Here is a 16,783-nt window from a genome sequence, read left to right on the forward strand (position 1 = left end):
CTGCTACATCTGGAAAATTCGCCCTGTTACAGCTGTATAACATATACTTGCCAACCCTCTTAGATTGTCTGAGGGTCTCTCGAAAAAAAGGGGAAAAGCGGACCCCCGCCAAGTTAGGCAAGTCTCCAGCAAATCTCTGTTCATCAGTAGCAGCCACGGAATTAAACTTCATACAGAAGTATCAGTAAGTTCAAAATAAAAGATTATTACAGTAGGTTTAGTGCTAAGTAAAATGCCAAATGATAAATTCAACTCTGCTACATCTGACAAATCCGATCTGCTACATCTGAAAATCAGCTCCGCTACATGATATTTGTTGGTTCTGTTCACATCACGTCCGAGACCTACATCGGAGGTATACGTCGGGAGTATTTCCTGCCATATACCTCTAACGGATCTCTGAGATGTATCCCACTGCAAACAGGGTATACAGCAGGATATGTCGCCAATAGGACCTCATTGTAAAAAATAAAGTAAAATGTGCCGTACCTTTTTATACTGTTTACCCTTATGTGGACTAGTGCAAAAAACAAGGTACGCTGGCACATGCCAAAAGGGCACAGTTTTTGCATACACTGGTTGAATGGGGGGCCTATGGATAAGTTCGGCGTATGCTACAGGAGCTTTTCTAGTAGATACACCAAACGTAGGGCTCTGATATGATGTGAAAAGTGCTTTACATTAATCAATACTGGCAAGTGTAATTACTGGGGGCACAATCTGGCTGCATTGTATTATGCAGGCCATCTTTCTGACACTATTTATAGGGCAGTCTCTAGCTCACATTAATTATGAGGGCACCTGCTGGCAAGGTTTATGGGGCACTCTCTGGCTCACACTATTTATGGGGGCACTGGCTGTCACTGTTTATGGGGACACTCTCTGGTTCACATTATTTATAAGGGCACTGCCTGGTAATGTTTATAGGGCACCCTATGTCTCACACTTTATGGGGCACTGGCGGTCACTGTTTATGGGGGCACTCTCAGGCTCACAATATATATGGGGGCATTGGCTGTCACTGTTTATGGGGCACTCTGGTTCACACTATGTATGGGGCACTGGCTGTCTGTTTATGGGGGCTGGCTCACACTATATATTGGAGCACTCTCTGGCTCACTCTATATGTGGGGGCACTTTCTGTCACTGTTTATGGGGGCACGCTCTGGCTTGCATTGCATATGGGGGCACTCTCTGGCTCACACTATTTATGGGGGCACTCTCTGGCTCACACTATATATAGGGGCACTCGCTGTCACTGTTTATGGGGGCACTTTTTGGCACACATTATATATGGGGCACTGGCTATCACTGTTTATGGGGGCAGACTCTGGCTCACTAAGTATGAGGGCACTGTCTGTCACTGTTTATATGGACACTCTCTGGCTCACACTATTATTGGGACACTGACTGTCACTGTTTATGGGGGCACTCTCTGGTTCACACCATTTATGTGGGCACTAGCTGTCACTATTTACATGGACACTCTCTGGCTGGCACTATTTTTATGGCGCTCCCTGGATTGTCTATGGAGGTATCCACCAGCTTCATTGTATTATGCTTGCACTCTCTGGTTCACCCTATGGGGGCACTGTTTTTTTGAGTCCTATCTGTCTGGTTGTGTTTTGTGGCAGAACTCTCTGTCCCTCTTTCTATGGGCACTCTCTTGCTTACACTATCTATGGCGGTACTTTCTAACTGCATTGTATTATGAATAATTTAGTATCTTGGTAGATATGGTATGAGGCATTATATTCAGTCCAACTCATTTTAGGCCTGATTACCCAGGTTTTGTGATAGGCCTGAGGGTATGTTCACACGGCCAAATTTCAGACGTATACGAGGCGTATTATGCCTCGTTTTACGTCTGAAAATATGGCTACAATACGTCGGCAAACATCTGCCCATTCATTTGAATGGGTTTGCCGACGTACTGTGCAGACGACCTGTTATTTACGCGTCGTCGTTTGACAGCTGTCAAACGACGACTCGTAAAAATACAGCCTCGTCAAAAGAAGTGCAGGACACTTCTTTCAGACGTTTTTGGAGCTGTTTTCTCATAGACTCCAATGAAAACAGCTCCAAAAACGAGTTGGTAAAAAAATGAGTTGGTAAAAATGCGAGTTGGTAAAAAACGTCTGAAAAGCAGGGTCTGTTTTCCCTTGAAAACAGCTCTGGATTTTCAGACGTTTTGGTTGACTACGTGTGAACATACCCTAATAGTCCACTATTTACTGATTGACCAGTTGTTTCTTATTCATGATATAGTGGGGAGGGATGCTGTATTACATTTAGTGACTTTTGTGCCCTATTGTCCTGACATATATTAAGGCTACATTCAGACGATCGTCGTCAACCTCGTGAAAAATGGCCGTTTCTCACGTCCGTGGTGCACCCGTGTTACCATTCACATCTATGTGAGGGACGAAAGGGGACAACTTCTCCTATTTTCCCAGAATACTCACTATAGCTATTCAGTCCTGCCAGGGACTCTTAGTGAACATTGTACCATATGATTTTCCATATGGGGGGGAATTGCTGTAGATCTATTAAACCCTAAAAAATTTTGCTGTGCCAAATACATCGCAATATTTCATATCCGCACTGAATAATTTTATCAGCTTCATGCATTATGAAGTGTCCTGCAATTATTCATGAGGAGAAGTGAAATCTATTACTAAGAAAAATATATCATCTGAATTTAGGGTGTAAAACGGTAGGAACAACAATGATGACATTTAGATTTTCTTTACTATTAGTTAGTATTGTGCTTGTAGTATGAAAAGTGGTTTGGGTGTGGTAACAGCGCCACCTAGTGGACAGTGTAAGAAAAACGTGCAGAATCAAATTGTATTGGCTTTTTGCTTTCATTAAAGGGGTATTTTCATCTTAATATTGATATTCCATTGCTGGTTCTGACCTTTGATGTCCAGGGGCAGGAGCCCCTTGTGTGATTGCTCTACACAGCAAAGGTCCCATCCACCTGGTGTGCAGGAAACTGCAACAAAGCTGCGTTCAAGTGAATTTTCGCCCATCCTCCCAACCACCCAAATTTTACATTGCCTCTCGAAAGGGGCGAAACACTTTACTCAGCTCTAATGCTTATTTTAAAGGGGTTAACCCACAAAAAATTTTTTTTATCTCCTGTCCAAGGTATAGGTAATAGATGTACAATCGCTGGAGGTCCCACTAATAGGGGCCCCACCAATGACGAGGGTCCCATGTCCACCATGTACTTTTACTCCATTCAATGAGTGAAAGTCCCCAGCGACCATTCATTGTTCAATCTCAACACCACCAAACCGGTGAGAGAGCTGCAGAGAAAAGCTACAGTGTGATAGAGGAGGGCACACCTCCCAACCGTCCCAAATTCAGCAGGACAGTCCCTGATTCCAGGTGTCGTACCGCTGTCCTGGACGGCCGGTGGTATGTCCCGGTTTCAACTGTATCTGCTTCCTCAGGACGCAGATACAGATTAATTCAACGCTGAAGCAGGGAACTGTCAGCTGTCTGCTCCACCATTCACTTTGTAATGCCGACCGTGAGTGCACAGACAAACTCGATACAATGACGTCATCGTGCCTGTCTGCGCCGAGCGACTCATAGCACAGAGCAGAGGGATCTCCTCCACTCGTCGTGGGAACACGAATAGGTGAGTCTTTATTTTATTATTTTTATATTATGGGGCATCACTATAGGGCATTATACTGTATAGGGCAGCTATGGGGGCATTATGCTGTATGGAGGCAGCTGTGCGGTATTATACTGTATGGGGCAGCGGTAGGAGCATTATACTCTATGGGGGCATTATACTATGTGGGGGGCATTTGTATGGGCTTTATACTGTATGTAAGCATTCGTGTGGGCATTAAGGCTGAGTGATTATGACCCAAATCAAAATCACGATTAATTGAACATGTAGCCTCGATTTGGCTACCACGCCCCCTATTTGCATGATACACCATTGAATTAATATATAGTGAATGGTAGAGCAGAAACCTTACGGATCCCTGCTCTATCATCGGTTTCAACTGTATCTGCATCCTGAGGACACAGGTACAGATGAAACTGGTAAAAAATAATAAAAGAACACTATTTGCGCATGATGACGACAGTTAATTGTGCTGAATTTCGGTTTTGATTTTTTTGTATTAATTGCCCAGCCCTGGTGGGTATTATACTCTATGGGTACATCTATGGGGAAATTATACTGTATGGGGCAGATATGTGGCATTATACTGTGTGGGGGCAGCTATTTGGCATTATACTGTGTGGGAGGCACTATGGGGCATTATAATGTGTGGGAGGCACTATGGGGCATTATAATGTGTGGGAGGCACTATGGGGACATTATACTGTGTGGGGAGTCACTATGGGGGCATTATAATGTGTGGGAGGCACTATGGGGGCATTATACTGTGTGGGAGGCACTATCTATGGGGACATTATACTGTGTGGGGAGTCACTTTGGGGGCATTATACTGTGTGGGAGGCACTATGGGGGCATTATACTGTGTGGGAGGCACTATCTATGGGGGCATTATACTGTGTGGGGAGTCACTATGGGAGCATTATACTGTGTGGGCTAAACTGGGTGTGCATGGGAGAGGGTTGGGCGTGGTTAGAGGCGTGGCTTAACAGGGAAACAATTTCACTCTTTGCAATATTTGAAAGTTGGGAGGTATGGAGGATGGGGTTAGGGAGAGCGTGCAGGGCTGGTACAAGACCATTGGCATAACCACCCCACCCTCAGGGGAAGGGGGAGCACAGGGGGCCCATCCCAGATCGCCCCAGGTCTGCCACATCAGGACGGGCAAAAGCCGATGCAGCACAAAATGACAATTCAGCCCACAATGAGAATGTGTGCTGCGTCACATATAACAACCTGGTGCTGCCTGGTGTCAGGGCCAGTGGCGCAACTATCGCTATAGCAGCCGTAGCGGCTGCTATGGGGCCCGCAGCATGAGGGGGCCAGTGCCACCCGCTGTCACGGGACCCCCCACATGGCCGGAGGCTCCACTAGCAGCTGCTATGGCTGCTACAGCGCGACGCCACTGAAGGGGTTGTTCCTACAAAAGACATGCATCCCCTATCCACAGGACAGGGGATACATGTGGGATCGCTGGGACGCCCAGCGATAAGGAGTACAAGGGACCGAAAGTCCCCCGAAGTTCTCCATGACAAACCTCGGACTTCCGGGGTCTGTCTGCAGCTCCATAGAAATGACTTGCGACACGAATTTGTTTTTTTATTGTAATAAAAAAGTGTGTGGCTGTATCTACAGGGGGGGCTTTATCTACGGGGGGGGGGCTTTATCTACAAGGGGGACTTTATCTACGGGGGGACTTTATCTACGGGGGGACTTTATCTACAGGGGGGTTTTATCTACTTTTGTGAAACAGCAACTACCAGCATAACCTTACCATTGTTCGGTCCATGCTGGGAGCTGTAGTTTTACGCTGTACAAACCTGTACAGCAAAGGTTGCATTAAATTGAGCTGTATTTGTGCTGGTGTTGTATATATGTAATGAGCTTGGTTCTGGGGCTGTATATATGTACTGAGATTGGTTCTGGTGTTGTGTATAGAACTATATTGCTTGTAAAATGTACAAATGTTTTTGTGCTCGAGTTACATAAAAAGAAATGTGGAAAAGAAATGACACATCATTGATTGGTAGAGAAAACAAACACGGCGAGGGGGAAGGAGATGTCGGGAAAGAGGTTGGGGGGGCGCCAAAATGAATCTTTGCCCCGGGTGCTGGAGAACCTAGCTACACCTCTGGGATAGGGGATGCATGTCTTTTGTATGACAAACTGTAGGCCGTTTTTTTTTTGGGGGGGGCTATATGGCGTTATCTACAGGGGGGTCTATATGGCGTTATCTACAGGGGGGTTCTGTATAGTGTTATTTACAGGGGGGTTCTGTATGGTGTTATCAACAGGGGGGTCTGTATGGCGTTACCTACAGGGGGGGCTGTATGGCGTTATCTACAGGGGAGCTGTATGGCGTTATCTACAGGGGGCTGTATGGACGTTATCTACAGGGGGCTGTGTGGCGTTATCTACAGGGGGCTGTATGGCGTTATCTACAGGGGGGCTGTGTGGCGTTATCTACAGGGGGCTGTATGGCGTTATCTACAGTTGGGATTTGGGGCTGTAAGATGTTATCTACAGGGGGCTGTATGGCGTTATCTACAGGGGGGCTGTGTGGCGTTATCTACAGGGGGCTGTATGGCGTTATCTACAGTTCGGATTTGGGGCTGTAAGATGTTATCCACAGGGGGCTTTGAGGCGCTATCTACAGGGGGCTGTGTATGGCGCTATCTACAGGGGGCTGTGTATGGTGCTATCTATAGGGGGCGCTGTGTGGTGGAATCTATAGGGAGGCACTATCTACAAAGTGGGGTTGTATGATACCCAGTGGAGGGGGGCCCCAGTCAAAAGTTTGCTATGGGGCCCAGTATTTCCTAGTTACGCCCCTGGTCAGGGCCTTGTATGCGCTTTGGCTTGATGTGGTAGCCTGAGGGGATCCGGGACAAGCCCCAAGCGTACAAAAGACTATAAAAATTGCCCTGCCCTTTCACTCCTTGCCTGAGTGTTGTTGTGTATTTCCATGATAGTCTTAGCAAATGATCCCTTAGTGTTATCCTGTTCCCAGTGTTCCCGTGCCCTTTTACCTGTATCATGTATCCCGTGCTGTGTTTGTTCCTGAGCCTTATCTAGTGTTGGAGTCATGTTGTGCCACCTGTCACGCCTGCTGTCATACACCACGTCTGGTGTCATCTGCCACTCCTGATATCATCCGCCACGTGTGGCGTCATCTATCTTCAAGGTTTAATCTGTGCCTAAGCCTCTGCTACTGTCTGGACTATTACAGGTATACTTGTGCTAGGACTTTGTATATGCTACTCTGCTACGGCGGTGCGGCCTAGTGGGTCCACATACCCACGGATTGTGACACAAATCAACGAACAAAAATCTCTGCACCAGTTTGGCTGACAACTATTATGGTGGCCAGTATCTCTCTGGTTATCCAGTTGTTTACAGGAAGGTGATGTCTCACTTTATCACTAGGGCTAGGTGATATTTGCTGACCACTACTGGCAGCGTAAAAACCAACATAGATAGTGCCACACTCAGTGCCCCTTGTAGATGGTGCTCCACACTGCCCCAGTAGATAGTGCCACAGGCTGCTCTCTGTTGATGTTGCCACACACTGCTCCATGTAGATATCGCTACGCACTGCTTCCTGTAGGTAATGCCACAGTGCCCCCTTTAGATAGTACCACATGGCCCCCCTGTAGATATTATCACAGTGCCCTCCGTAGATAGTGCCACACTGCCCCCTGTAGATGGTGCCACACAGCCCCCTCTAGATAGAGCCAAACAGCCCCCCTGTAGATTATGCCACACAGCCCCCTGTAGATAGAGCCAAACAGCCCCCCTGTAGTTGATGCCACACAGCCCCCTGTAGATGACACCACACAGCCCCACCCTGTAGATTATGCCACACAGCCCCCTGTAGATAATGCCACACAGTCCCCTGTAAATGATGCCACACAGCCACCCTGTAGATGATGCCACACAGCCCCCCTGTAGATGATGCCACACACACCTCCCTGTGGATAGTGCCACATACTCCCCCTGTAGATAGAGCTTCCCCCACCCCCCTAGCATGTAGATAGAGCCATTGTGGCTCCCTCTAGGAGGGGAATCCCCAGCCAGACCGTTGCCGTCGCTCTGGTCGGGGATTCCGCTGCAGAAGGTGCCCCTGACTTCACTGCCTTTATATGGGCAGTGATGTCAGGGGCTCCGTCTATGAGCGGTATCCCTGGCCAGGCCGTTGGCAATGCTTTGGCCGGGGTTTCCGGTGCTCCAGCAGGAGTGAATGGCAGAGCAGAAGCGGATAGTTTTCTGCTCTGCCATAGTTTTAAATTGTATCTGCGTCCTGAGGACGCAGATACAATTGAATGTAACAGTTGCCGGGACAAGTCCCGGGACAGTAATTTCTCGGGACTGTCTCTGTAAATTCAGGACAGTCCTGGCAAATTCGGGACTGTTGGCAAGTATGAATTCCGAACATTGACTGCTGCATCAAATATAAGGCCCTGATGCTGCTCGGCGTCAGCACTTTTTAGGCGTCATTGCCTGCTGTGAGAGCCTGAGGAAATCCAGGGAGAGAGAAGCGGAACGGAGACGTGAGTACATTTTTTATTTTAGGTTCGATGGGCGGGGGGAGGAAGAGGTATAGGGCCCGGCCGTGGTCGCATAGTGTGCACAAGCAGCTGAAAGATGCGACACATTTATTAAGAGGTGTTCACCTCTAAATTAATGTGTCACATCTTACTGCAGCGAATTGTCTAACTCATTACTGGAACACAATGGGACAATGTTGCTTGATGTGTTGGATTACTGTTCCTAGATGCTGTCTGGACCTCCGGTTACCTGTGCCACTGTCTTTCGGTTTCAGGGCCTTGCCATGACATGTTTCTCTTACAAGTCAAGGTCTACACCTGGGATCTCAAACATGCGGCCCCTGAGGCTGTCATCTGCGGCTCGTGGGGCACCAAAGCTCCCGAGACATCCTCGGGACAGCAGAGAGCAGACTGAAGGAGGAGCGCCAAACACACACCCCTGTAGAAAGTGCCGCACACACACCTCTGTAGAAAGTGTCAAGGGCTCCTCCAGGAGAGAAATCTCTGGCCAGAGCGTCAGCAACGCTCTGGCTGGGGATTCCACTCCTAGAGGAAGCCCCAATGGAGCTATCTACAGGGAGGCGGGGGTGTAGCGCTGTAGACAGGGGGGGTATGGGGTGCTATATACAGGCAAGGTATGTGTGGCACTATCTATAGGAGGGTGAATGTGTGATACTATCTATAGGGGGTGTGGCACTATCTATATGGGGGTTTGGCACTATCTACAAGGTGTGTGTGGCACTATCTACAGAGGGCACTGTCGCATTATCTACTGAGGGCACTGTAGCATTATGTACAGAGGGAACTGTGGCATTATCTAGGGGGGTGTGGCACTATCTACAGAGGGCACTGTGGCACTATTTACAGAGGGCACTGTGGCATTTCTACAGACGGCTTCTGTGGCACCATCTACAGAGGGCACTGTGGCACCATCAACAGGGGGCACTGTGGCACTATTTACAGAGGGCACCATGGCATTATCTACAGGGGACAATGTGGCATTATCTACGTGGGTGGTAGCACTATCCACAGAGCACACTGGGCAGTATCTACAGAGGGCACTGTGGCACTATCTAAAAAAGGGCTTCCCAATCTTGACATTCTTGTGTCTGCCAAACGTATTATTATAATAATGTAGTATTATAGTAATGTAGTATTGTTATAGTAATGTAGTATTATAGTAATGTAGTATTATAATAATGTAGTATTATAGTAATGTAGTATTGTTATAGTAATGTAGTATTATAGTAATGTAGTATTGTTATAGTAATGTAGTATTATAGTAATGTAGTATTATAGTAATGTAGTATTATAGTAATGTAGTATTATAGTAATGAAGTGTTATAGCAATGTGGTGTTATAGTAATGTAGTATTATAGTAATGTAGTAGTATTATAGTAATATAGTATTATAGTAATGTAGTATTATAGTAATGTAGTATTATAGTAATGTAGTATTATTATAGTAATGTAGTATCATTATAGTAATGTAGTATTATGATAGCAATGTAATATTGTTATAGTAATGTAGTATAATTATAGTAATGTAGTATAGTTATAGTGATGTGGTATTATTATAGCAATGTAGTATTGTTATTGTAATGTAGTATTATTATAGTAATGTAGTATTGTTATAGTGATGCGGTATTATTATAGTAATGTAGTATTGTTATAGTAATGTATTATTATAGTAATGTAGTATTGTTAAAGTGATGTAGTATAATTATAGTAATGTAGTATTGTTATTAGTAATAAATCCTATATACAGGGCATACATGCTGCATCATCTGGCACAAATTATGTATATCATCCCTTATAACTTACGACTGTACTCCCAAAATATATTGCACCAAAAAGAAGAACCAAGGAGTCTCTAAGTCAAAAATTACATAATCTTTTTATTAGACAATATTACACTGTTTACAAAAAACAAGTTTCTAAAAATGAATCACAAATAAAAGCATGGCCGCCACATGGGTCAATATACATCAGATATGGTCATATATGTAAAGACACATTACAGTATACCTCAAAGACAACAATATAAGTAGTGTGATGTAGATGGAGTGAGGTATACAGGCTACAGGTAATATGTTAAACTGCTTCAGGAAAACGGTAAGAGGGATGAGACTCCCATGTATGAAAAAATACAATAGAGAACAGGACTAGGAAACAACGTGTTATAATGTCCAAAAAAGGAAAGTTCAAGTGTATATAAATACCGGGGAGTTGTTCATACATATATAAGAGAGCCCAAATACCATGAACCAGCAAACAATGAACCAAGGAGCACTATCAAAGTACTAACCCATGTAGCTGAGACTCCAAAAATGGCGGCCGGCCCCAACGCGTTTCGGCTTCCGCCTTCGTCTGGGGGTGACATCTACAAGTATGTCCCTCCTATTTATCTAGCCTAAGGACCAATCAAAAAATGATTGGCCAGGTGAAAGCATTATATAATATAAATACCTCAATCAGCTGTGGCGTCATGTCCGCGTTTGTCAGTAGACAAACATCACATGGTGTGGGCATCATGTGATACGCGATGAGTGCGCCGCGTGATGATGTCACAGCGGCGCCCTTCATCCCGCGCACATCAAGATGCCGACTCCTAGTGAGTTGCCAAGGACGCCAGCGCATGCGCACTAGATTGAGGCATATTGATAATAAATCCACCAAGTGTAGTATGTACGTATATTTATTTATCTTCTTTTTTCACTACAAAAGATATATGTATATACACTAATTTGTATTGTTTAACACAGTATATTTTGTGACATAATGGTCTAATTCACGTTTAATTTCTTTTTTATGTCTTAATATAAAATCATGTATTTTAATATTAATCCATTATGCATTTTCTTGAAGATTTTGTGCGATATATCATATGGGTATTCCCTCTGGGTCAAAAACCATATATATTCATAGACTACTATGGTTTTTGTATAATTATAAACATTTATGAACATTGAACATCTAATTCTCACTGCACGATGTGTAATCTTTCTCTATACGTACATACTACACTTGGTGGATTTATTATCAATATGCCTCAATCTAGTGCGCATGCGCTGGCGTCCTTGGCAACTCACTAGGAGTCGGCATCTTGATGTGCGCGGGATGAAGGGCGCCGCTGTGACATCATCACGCGGCGCACTCATCGCGTATCACATGATGCCCACACCATGTGATGTTTGTCTACTGACAAACGCGGACATGACGCCACAGCTGATTGAGGTATTTATATTATATAATGCTTTCACCTGGCCAATCATTTTTTGATTGGTCCTTAGGCTAGATAAATAGGAGGGACATACTTGTAGATGTCACCCCCAGACGAAGGCGGAAGCCGAAACGCGTTGGGGCCGGCCGCCATTTTTGGAGTCTCAGCTACATGGGTTAGTACTTTGATAGTGCTCCTTGGTTCATTGTTTGCTGGTTCATGGTATTTGGGCTCTCTTATATATGTATGAACAACTCCCCGGTATTTATATACACTTGAACTTTCCTTTTTTGGACATTATAACACGTTGTTTCCTAGTCCTGTTCTCTATTGTATTTTTTCATACATGGGAGTCTCATCCCTCTTACCGTTTTCCTGAAGCAGTTTAACATATTACCTGTAGCCTGTATACCTCACTCCATCTACATCACACTACTTATATTGTTGTCTTTGAGGTATACTGTAATGTGTCTTTACATATATGACCATATCTGATGTATATTGACCCATGTGGCGGCCATGCTTTTATTTGTGATTCATTTTTAGAAACTTGTTTTTTGTAAACAGTGTAATATTGTCTAATAAAAAGATTATGTAATTTTTGACTTAGAGACTCCTTGGTTCTTCTTTTTGGGAAAAAAAAAAAAAAATTGTTATTAGTAATGTAGTATTATAGTAATGTAGTATTATAGTAATGTAGTATTATTATAGTAATGTAGTATAGTTATAGTGATGTAGTATTATAGTAATGTAGTACTGTTATAGTGATGTGGTAGTATTAGGGCATGCCCACACGTGGCGGATTTCCTCTGCAACTGTCCGCATCAATGCCGCACAGAATCTGCGTTGCAGATTCTGCGGCGGATCTGCCCAAAATGTGCAGTAAATTGATGCGGACTAGCTGCTGCGGACTGCGGTAAAAGTGCAGGATAGAGAGAAGGGACAGCACTTTCCCTAGTGAAAGTAAACGAATTTCATACTTACCGGCCGTCGTCTTGGTGACGCGTCCCTCTTTCGGCATCCAGCCCGACCTCCCTGGATGACGCGGCAGTCCATGTGACCGCTGCAGCCTGTGATTGGCTGCAGCCGTCACTTAGACTGAAACGTCATCCTGGGAAGCCGGACTGGAGACAGAAGCAGGGAGTTCTCGGTAAGTATGAACTTATATGTTTTTTTACAGCTTGCTGTATATTGGGATCGGTAGTCACTGTCCCGGGTGCAGAAACAGTTACTGCCGATCGCTTAACTCTTTCAGCACCCTGGACAGTGACTATTTACTGACGTCTCCTAGCAACGCTCCCGTAATTACGGGAGCCCCATTGACTTCCTCAGTCTGGCTGTAGACCTAGAAATACATAGGTCCAGCCAGAATGAAGAAATGTCATGTCAAAAAAGCAAGACGCATCCGCAGCACACATAACATGTGCATGACAGCTGCGGACTTCATTGCGGAAATTAGAATCTCCATTGAAGTCAATGGAGAAATTCCGCTATGAGTCCGCAACCAGTCCGCTACAACTCCGCAACATCCATTGCATGCTGCGGACACCAAATTCCGCACCGCAGCCTATGCTCCGCAGCGGAATTTGCCGCTTCGTCTAAACGAACACTACTAAATAGAAGTGGAAGTCAATGGAGAAACGGCTCCGCTGCGGATTAACGCAGCGGAGTGTCCGCAGCGGAATTCAAGAGCAATTCCGCCACGTGTGGCTTTGCCCTTATAGTAATGTAGTATTGTTATAGTAATGTAGTATTATTATAGTAATGTAGTATTATTATAGTAATGTAGTATAGTTATAGTAATGTAGTATTGTTATAGTGATGTAGTATAATTATAGTAATGTAGTATTGTTATAGTAATGTAGTATTTTAGTAATGTAGTATTATTATAGTAATGTATTATTATAGTAATGTAGCATTGTTATAGTAATGTAGTATTATAGTAATGTAGTATTATTATAGTGATGTAGTATTGTTATAGTAATGTAGTATTATAGTAATGTAGTATTATAGTAATGTAGTATTATTATAGTAATGCAGTATTATCGTAATGTGGTATTATTATAGTAATGTAGTATTATAGTAATGTAGTTTTGTTATAGTATTGAAGTATTATTATAGTAATGTAGTATTATAGTAATGTAGTATTATTATGGTAATGTAGTATTGTTATTATAGTAATGTAGTATTATTATAGCAATGTAGTATTGTTATAGTAATGTAGTATTATTATAGTAATGTAGTATTATTATAGCAATGTAGTATTGTTATAGTAATGTAGTATAATTATAGTAATGTAGTATTGTTATCGTGATGTAGTATTATAGTAATGTAGTATTGTTATCGTGATGTAGTATAATTATAGTAATGTAGTATTATAGTAATGTAGTATTATTATAGTAATATAGTATTATACTAATGTAGTATTATTATAGTAATGTAGTATTGTTATAGTGTAGTATAATTATAGTAATGTAGTATTGTTATAGTAATGTAGTATTTTAGTAATGTAGTATTATTATAGTGATGTAGTATTGTTATAGTAATGTAGTATTATAGTAATGTAGTATTATTATAGTGATGTAGTATTATAGCAATGTAGTATTGTTATAGTGATGTGGTATTATAGTAATGTAGTATTATAGTGATGTAGTATTGTTATAGTAATGTAGTATTATAGTAATGTAGTATTATAGTGATGTAGTATTATAGTAATGTAGTATTATTATAGTAATGTAGTATAGTTATAGTAATGTAGTATTGTTATAGTAATGTAGTATAATTATAGTAATGTAGTATTGTTATCGTGATGTAGTATAATTATAGTAATGTAGTATTGTTATAATAATGTAGTATTATAGTAATGTACTATTATTATAGCAATGTAGTATTGTTATAGTAATGTAGTATTATTATAGTAATGTAGTATTATTATAGCAATGTAGTATTATTATAGTAATGTAGTATTATTATAGCAATCTAGTATTGTTATAGTAATGTAGTATTATTATAGTGATGTAGTATTATAGTAATGTAGTATTGTTATAGTGATGTGGTATTATTATAGTAATGTAGTATTATAGTGATGTAGTATTGTTATAGTAATGTAATATTATAGTAATGTAGTATTATAGTGATGTAGTAATGTCATAGTAATGTAGTATTATTATAGTAATGTAGTATAATTATAGTAATGTAGTATTGTTATCGTGATGTAGTATAATTATAGTAATGTAGTATTGTTATAATAATGTAGTATTATAGTAATGTAGTATTATTACAGCAATGTAGTATTGTTATAGTAATGTAGTAGTATTATAGTAATGTAGTATAGTTATAGTGATGTAGTATTATAGTAATGTAGTATTGTTATAGTGATGTGGTATTATTATAGTAATGTAGTATTGTTATAGTAATGTAGTATTATAGTAATGTAGTATTTTAGTAATGTAGTATTATTATAGTAATGTAGTATAGTTATAGTAATGTAGTATTGTTATAGTAATGTAGTATTTTAGTAATGTAGTATTATTATAGTGATGTAGTATTGTTATAATAATGTAGTATTATAGTAATGTAGTATAGTTATAGTAATGTAGTATTGTTATAGTAATGTAGTATTTTAGTAATGTAGTATTATTATAGTGATGTTACTACAATACTTTGTAATTTAGTAATTTAGTAATGTAGTATTATTATAGTGATGTTACTACAATACTTTGTTATAGTAATGTAGTATTATTATAGTAATGTAGTATTGTTATAGTAATGTAGTATTATAGTAATGTAGTATAGTTATAGTAATGTAGTATTGTTAAAGTGATGTAGTATAATTATAGTAATGTAGTATTGTTATTAGTAATGTAGTATTATAGTAATGTAGTATTATAGTAATGTAGTATTGTTATAGTAATTTAGTATTTTAGTAATGTAGTATTATTATAGTGATGTAGTATAATTATAGTAATGTAGTATTATTATAGTGATGTAGTATAATTATAGTAATGTAGTATTGTTATAGTAATGTAGTATTATAGTAATGTAGTATTATTATAGTAATGTAGTATTATAGTAATGTAGTATTATTATAGTAATGTAGTACTGTTATAGTGATGTGGTATTATAATAGTAATGTAGTATTGTTATAGTAATGTAGTATTATAGTAATGTAGTATTATTATAGTAATGTAGTATTATTATAGTAATGTAGTATAGTTATAATAATGTAGTATTGTTATAGTGATGTAGTATAAATATAGTAATGTAGTATTGTTATAGTAATGTAGTATTTTAGTAATGTAGTATTATTGTAGTGATGTAGTATTGTTATAGTAATGTAGTATTGTTATAGTAATGTAGTATTATAGTAATGTAGTATTATAGTAATGTTGTATTATTATAGTAATGCAGCATTATCGTAATGTGGTATTATTATAGTAATGTAGTATTATAGTAATGTAGTTTTGTTATAGTAATGTAGTATTATTATACTAATGTAGTATTATTATAGTAATACAGTATTATCGTAATGTGGTGTTATAGTAATGTAGTATTATAGTAATGTAGTTTTGTTATAGTAATGTAGTATTATTATAGTATTGAAGTATTATTATAGTAATGTAGTATTATAGTAATGTAGTATTATTATGGTAATGTAGTATTGTTATTATAGTAATGTAGTATTATTATAGCAATGTAGTATTGTTATAGTAATGTAGTATTATTATAGTAATGTAGTATTAATATAGCAATGTAGTATTGTTATAGTAATGTAGTATAATTATAGTAATGTAGTATTGTTATCGTGATGTAGTATAATTATAGTAATGTAGTATTGTTATAGTAATGTAGTATTATCGTAATGTAGTATTATTATAGTAATGTAGTATAGTTATAGTAATGTAGTATTGTTATAGTGATGTAGTATAATTATAGTAATGTAGTATTGTTATAGTAATGTAGTATTTTAGTAATGTAGTATTATTATAGTGATGTAGTATTGTTATAGTAATGTAGTATTATAGTAATGTAGTATTATAGTCATGTAGTATTATAGTCATGTAGTATTGTTATAGTAATGTAGTATTTTAGTAATGTAGTATTATTATAGTGATGTAGTATTGTTATAGTAATGTAGTATTGTTATAGTAATTTAGTATTTTAGTAATGTAGTATTATTATAGTGATGTAGTATAATTATAGTAATGTAGTATTGTTATAGTAATGTAGTATTATAGTAATGTAGTATTATAGTCATGTAGTATTATAGTCATGTAGTATTGTTATAGTAATGTAGTATTTTAGTAATGTAGTATTATTATAGTGATGTAGTATTGTTATAGTAATGTAGTATTGTTATAGTAAT

This window comes from Rhinoderma darwinii, chromosome 3 (assembly GCF_050947455.1).
Source record: "Rhinoderma darwinii isolate aRhiDar2 chromosome 3, aRhiDar2.hap1, whole genome shotgun sequence".
NCBI classification, from domain to species: Eukaryota; Metazoa; Chordata; class Amphibia; order Anura; family Rhinodermatidae; genus Rhinoderma; species Rhinoderma darwinii.